Source organism: Narcine bancroftii, chromosome 2 (assembly GCF_036971445.1).
Source record: "Narcine bancroftii isolate sNarBan1 chromosome 2, sNarBan1.hap1, whole genome shotgun sequence".
Classification (NCBI taxonomy): Eukaryota; Metazoa; Chordata; class Chondrichthyes; order Torpediniformes; family Narcinidae; genus Narcine; species Narcine bancroftii.
In genome coordinates, this window is record NC_091470.1 from 34,070,375 (window position 1) to 34,076,994 (window position 6,620).

The 6,620-nt window shown below is 44.5% G+C and overlaps 1 protein-coding gene across 1 annotated transcript in view; it reads left to right on the forward strand.

The window, feature by feature from the left end:
• The first annotated feature begins 196 nt into the window (after window positions 1-196).
• LOC138753352 (sphingosine-1-phosphate phosphatase 1-like) overlaps window positions 197-6,620 on the forward strand; it is a 37,948-nt gene continuing 31,524 nt past the window's right edge. Inside the window, exons 1-2 of the mRNA XM_069916242.1 lie at window positions 197-204; window positions 1,214-1,277. The gene's annotated coding sequence lies outside the window, so the exon portion shown is untranslated. The remainder of the gene's footprint in view (window positions 205-1,213; window positions 1,278-6,620) is intronic.

The following is a 6,620-nucleotide window of genomic DNA, read 5'->3' on the forward strand; positions in this document are numbered from 1 at the left end:
TCGCCGCTTGATCGTCATCTGGATGTGGGTCATGTACCTGGGCCAGTGCACCAAGGACATCATCCGCTGGCCGCGACCCCGCCTCCCCTCCCGTCGTCAAGGTGGAACTCTTCTACGACTCCGAGTACGGGATGCCCTCGACTCACGCCATGTCGGGCACGGCTATCCCCTCTCCCTCTTCTTCTGACCTGGGGCAGATGGGAGGTAAGTAATCTGTGCAATTTAAACTGGTCGCCCCCTCCTCCAACCACCCCCCCCCTCCTCTCCCCCCCACCCCAACCACCCCCCCTCCTCCAACCACCCCCCCTCCCCTCGCCAACCACCCCCCCTCCCGCCCAACCACCCCCCCTACCGCCAACCACCCCCCCCTCCGCCAACCACCCCCCCCTCCGCCAACCACCCCCCCTCCGCCAACCACCCCCCCCTCCGCCAACCACCCCCCCCTCCGCCAACCACCCCCCCCTCCGCCGCCAACCACCCCCCCCCTCCGCCAACCACATCCCCCCTCCGCCAACCACCCCCCCCCCCTCCGCCAACCACCCCCCCCCCTCCGCCAACCACCCCCCCCCCCCTCCGCCAACCACCCCCCCCCTCCGCCAACCACCCCCCCCCTCCGCCCAACCACCCCCCCCTCCCGCCAACCACCCCCCCCCCCTTCCGCCAACCACCCCCCCCCTCCGCCAACCACCCCCCCCCTCCGCCAACCACCCCCCCCCCTCCGCCAAACCACCCCCCCCCCCCTCCGCCAACCACCCCCCCCCTCCGCCAACCCACCCCCCCCTCCGCCAACCACCCCCCCCCCTCCGCCAACCACCCCCCCCCCCTCCGCCAACCCCCCCCCCCTCCGCCAACCCCCCCCCCCTCCGCCAACCCCCCCCCACCCCCCCCCCCCTCCGCCAACCCCCCCCCCTCCGCCAACCCCCCCCACCCCCCCCCCCCCCCTCCGCCAACCCCCCCCCTCCTCCGGCTCCCGCTTGAAGGTTGCCACTTGTTTGCTGGCTGGACAGCAACATTGCAATTGGTTCTTCGACCACCCCTTCTGCGGAGACACCCTCCTCCTCGTGATCCAAAATTGCACGGGTGGATTTGACGGGGATGATTTTTTTTTTCAGATGTCTCCCAACTTTCACATTATCGGGTTTAAACTAATGACGAGTGTTTCCCCCCCCCCCCCACAACTGACTTACTTGATTGAAAATAATATTTTTTGCAGATTCAACCGTTCAAATAATGTCAAGAAACTGCTGCGAGCCCTAACGAAACATTTCAAACCCGTCGTAGGTACTTTAATGCCAGCAAGGTTTAATTAGTGTGCACAGTTGCTTAAGTCCTTGGTATCGTGACGATAAACTCAAGTGGGGAATACATTTTATGGTCCCACGTTATCTCCTTTTGAGACCTTTTGTCTCTTCAATCTGAAGTCTACAAATTGAGAACTTCCATGGTAACCTCAACTGATGTGCGTTTATTATAGAGGTATACTCTGGAAAGATTGTATCACTTGACAATTCCGGTCTTTCCCTGAGGTGCAAACTACCCTGTCCTGATACGCCAGCCACAATTTTCTGTGAGGTCTGGGTAAAATAGATCAAATCTACACTGCTAAATTCTTTGCTTGTTTTATTTTTATTTTTTTGTTGTTTGCCCATTTTGTATTTTGACAATGTGACCCAAAATTGGATGTTCAACGCTACAGACTGTATTAATGAGTTCAGTTTGGACAGGGCTTGGGCTGCTCAAGACTGATAGTTGTTGCCAATGGAATGTTGTGTGGCAATGTACATTGTGGGAAGAATGCAGTGGAAGTTTTGGAAATAGGGATGATCGCTTTTTCCAGATTGTATTTTCCATATGCTCACCCATTTTGATAGAAACTTTTAATTTATAAATGGTAAACCCTTGGAAGTTGTTGGCATTTGCAGGAACACAAGCCACTATGGCAAGACCAGAGGGGCAGTGACATCTTGTCCAAATTGCAAAGAGCTTTAGTTCGACTGAATTTGCAATGTTAAATACAAATTGTCCGACCTTAGGTAGTATATACTTGCAGTTGAAAGAGTGCATTGTTGATTCATGTTTAATTTCTGGGATGCTTTTTTTAAAAACAAAAGAGTGAGTAAGAAGACAGGATCAATGAAGGAATGCAAGAGAATGCAGATGCTGGAATCTAAAGCAAAAAAAAAACCAAAAAAAAACAGCGGATTGAGCAACCATCAGTGGGAAAAAAATGATTATTGATATTTTGAGTCTGAACCCTTCATTGAGATCGTCATTTTGAATCTTCATTTTTAAATGAGGGATATGAAATTCATGCAGAAAAAGGGAAATGAAGTGAAAGATTGGGCACGAGAAACTGAATGGCCCTACTCCTGCTTTTATTTTTTATGGCCCAGAGGGAGAGCATAATGTTTTATCCAAATGAATCAAGGATATTTCCCTTGAAATAAATTTAGTCATCCTACTTTGGCATTTTAATTTGTTACAACAAAATTCTGATTGTTCTCTATCAGTTTCCCAGAAATTCTGATTGTTTAGGATCTGACTCACTGGAGATCCATACCCTGCATTCACTTTCAGAATGTCTGGCTTATTAGAAAATGTATTTTATGACTGTGCAACATCTTTTTAAAAAAATATGCATTCAAAGCGTGTTGTATTACTCTGGGAAACATCCATTAGTTTGGTGGGGTGCCCATTTTATTGCATATTTACTCTATATACCAATTAAAGGTTAAATTATGAGATGTTTTCTGTGAAATGTACTTTTTTTTAAAAAAAGAAATAGCTCATGAAGTTGTCCATTTACTGAAAGTAGGTTCTGAGTTGTAACATGGGCGTCTCAAAGCTGAGTAATTTACTTCCACATCCTTACAAACTGATTGCATTTCAGAAAGCAGAAGTAAATTACTAAAGGAGGCACATATGCTTATACAAAACATTTGAGAGGGAACTATTCTAATCAGTGAAATGATGCAACAGTATCAAACCTGCGTGATAAAACTGTGTAGGCATAAAGGTTTAGTTTTAACTCTTGTTTTAAAAACTTCAAATTCCTTGTTTAAATTCCTGTCCAAGGTCTTGGACAAAGCTTTTTTTGATCCATGAAATCCAATGTATAGAAGAATAAGCTACATGCACTTCCAGCAGGTGATGGTGTCCTATCTTGGTGCTTGGTAGTTTCTCAGCTGGGAAAAAAAACTAGAAGACGTTGTGCAAATAAAGACATAATCCATTATTCAATTATTCTGAAATCCCTTTGGTTTGTCAGCCAGCTCATCAGATGATGCTTGTCATACTTCCTTTAAATTCATCAGGCCTTTTTCCCCACATTCCCTTTTAACTTGCTGAGTTCATTGGAAAACTACTGTGTAATTTTAGATTAAAGTATGTTAGAGTATTAATAGTATAACATCCAACTGTATGGGACATCTGCTGGTCTAGTGCCAAAGTCTCAAGCATACCAGATTAATAGTTTTACTTTAGTATAATCCAGAAATGTGGATTCGATAGAAACCAAAATGGGCCTAGGCAGGGGTGCCCAACCTTATAATTTTTAATTTGGACATACAGCACGGTAACAGGCTATTTTGGTCCATGAGTGCATACTGGGGGTATAGGTTAAATGGGTGGCACAGACTCGTGGGCCAAAGTGGCCTGTTACCGTGTTGTCTGTGTAAATTAAAAATTAAAAGGATGGCCACCCCTGGCCAAGAGAGTGGCTTAATGGGAGAGGTGGAACATAAGTTGTGTGATCTCAATAACTTGGTACACATCTGTTGATGTTTTGACCTGTATGAGAAGATGGTGGTGTGTGTCTAAAAGTTCTGGGTTACCTACTGAAGGATAAGTTTGAATCTTAGAAGAATATTTGGTGTTGTGTTGTGTCAGAGCCCTAAAGCTACACAAAATGGAAACAGGTTCTTTGGTCCAACTTCTCAATGATGACAAAGTTATCTATCTGAACAAATCTTGTTTGCCTGAGTTTGACCTCTATCCCTCTAACATAACATAACAATTACAGCACGGAAACAGGCCATTAGGCCCTTCTAGTCCGCACCGAACCAAACACCCCTTTCTAGCCCCACCTCCCTGCACAATGCCCATAACCCTCCATCTTCTTCTCATCCATATATCTGTCCAACCTTTTCTTAAATAATACAATTGACTCCACCGCCACTATTTCTCCCGGAAGATCATTCCACACGGCTACCACTCTCTGAGTAAAGAAGTTCCCCCTCATGTTACCTCTAAACCTCTGCCCCTTAATTCTTAACTCATGTCCTCTTGTTTTAATCTTTCCTCCTCTTAACGGAAATAGTCTATCCACATCCACTCTGTCTATCCCTTTCATAATCTTAAATACTTCTATCAAATCCCCTCTCAACCTTCTACGCTCCAAAGAATAAAGACCTAATCTGTCCAATCTCTCCCTATACTCTAGATGCTTAAACCCAGCTAACATTCTGGTAAACCTTCTCTGCACTCTCTCCACTCTGTTTATATCCTTCCTATAATTAGGCGACCAGAACTGCACACAGAACTCCAAATTAGGCCGCACCAACGTCTTATACAATCTCAACATCACCTCCCAACTCCTATATTCAATGCAATGATTGATAAAGGCCAGCATACTAAAAGCCTTCTTCACCACCTTATTCACGTGAGTTTCTACCTTCAGGGAACGATGTACCGTTACTCCTAAATCTTTCTGCTCTTCTGTATTCCTCAATGCTCTCCCATTTACCACGTATGTGCTATTCTGATTCTTCTTACCAAAATGAAGCACCTCGCACTTATCAGCATTAAATTCCATCTGCCATTTTTCAGCCCACTTTTCTAAGCAGCCCAAATCCCTCTGCAATCTTTGAAAACCTTCATTATCCACTATTCCACCTATCTTAGTATCGTCTGCATATTTACTAATCCAATTCACCACCCCATCATCTAGATCATTAATGTATATAACGAACAACAATGGGCCATCCCTATTCATCTACTCATCCAAATGCCTTTTAAATGTCATTGTGGCTGTCTTTTCCACTTCCTCTGACAGCTTGTCGCACACACCTACCACCCTCGATGTGAAAAGGGACCCCCTTGAATCCTTTTAAATCTTTCCCCTCTTGCCTTAAACCTTTGCCCCCTAGTTTTAGACTCTTCTGCTCTGCTCTCAGTTCACCCTCGGCCTCCTGTGCTCTTGGGAGAAAAGTTCTAGCTTATCCAGTCAAATGTATTTTTCAGTGTAATGTATGTGGCCACCTCAGTTCCTTTAACCCATTTCTCATCTTTTGCCCTTGGAAACATTTAGATATATCTTTCAATCCAAAATTGATTCGTTTTTCCTCATCTAAGTCACTTTTGCCACAGCTTCACTACACGTGTTGTCCCATGAAACTTTCTGCTCCCATCTGCAGAATTGATTTTCTCCTAACACTATATGTAAACTTGAATGCAATCTTTTTATTCTTTTTCATCATATGTTTAATGCTTAAAATCTAAAATTAAGATCAGAAAAAAGGGGAAATATTCGGGTGGTTTAAAAAAAAGTTAGCATTTCAGGTTGTTGGTATTTCATCAGAATGCTTTAAAATTTGCCCACCACAGAGCTTTAATCCTTTCTACCCATTCTGCTTGATGCAGTAGTTCATGCTGGTGTGTCACAGCTCCAGGGACCTGGATACTGTCCTATCTCAAGTGCTCTATGTTTTGTGTCTAACCATGACATGGGGCAGCATGGTTAGCCTAGTGATTAGTGACTGGGACTGGGGTTCCAATCCTGCGCTGTCTGTAAGGAGTTTGAATGTTCTACCTGTGTCTGTGTGGGTTTTTTTGGGGGGCTTCCGTTTCCTCCTATTGATCAAAAACATACTGAGAGTTGTTGGTTAATTGGGTGTAATTTGGCAGCACTGGGCTGAAAGGTCCTGTTACCGTGCTGCATGTCTAAATTTTAAAAATTTAATGACACATGGTGCTTCAGTTCTCTGTCACATTTCATAGGTGTGTAATGCAAATTATCCTTGGTGTTGGTAAGCAGTAAAGGTATCAAATGGGAGACGATGGGTATGTGAGAGGAATGTGGTTGCTGGGAGATGGTAAATGGAACATGAAGAATTGTTGCCCTGGACCCATTGGGCTGAATTGATAGAGGTGGATAGGGATGATGATCAGAATCTTTTTTTTCTCATGGTATGTGTATCAAAAATAAGAGGACATCAAATTCAGTTGAGAGGAAGGAGTTAAAGGGGAGCACATTTTTGTTTTCACAGAGTGATTGATATCTAGACCGCCTGTCAGAGGAAGTGGTGGAGTTGAATGCAATCACATTTAAGAGACACATAGATAGGGACTTAATGTGGTCAAACAGGATAGATGTAGATGGACAAAAAGGTCTGAATGAAAGTGGTGGGCTGAAGGGATAATTTCTGTGCTATACCACTCTGGCTTCATTGCTCTAAATAGTTTTGAAGATGCTATCTAGGCTAATTTAAGAATGAGCAGCACATGCGTTTATGTCTCATATCTTTTGCCAGCAAGCTGCTAGGCAGTATTTATATGTCAATGGTTTTTAAATTTGAGCAGTAATGATTAATTTTCCTTACACTATTATAGAAATTGGATAT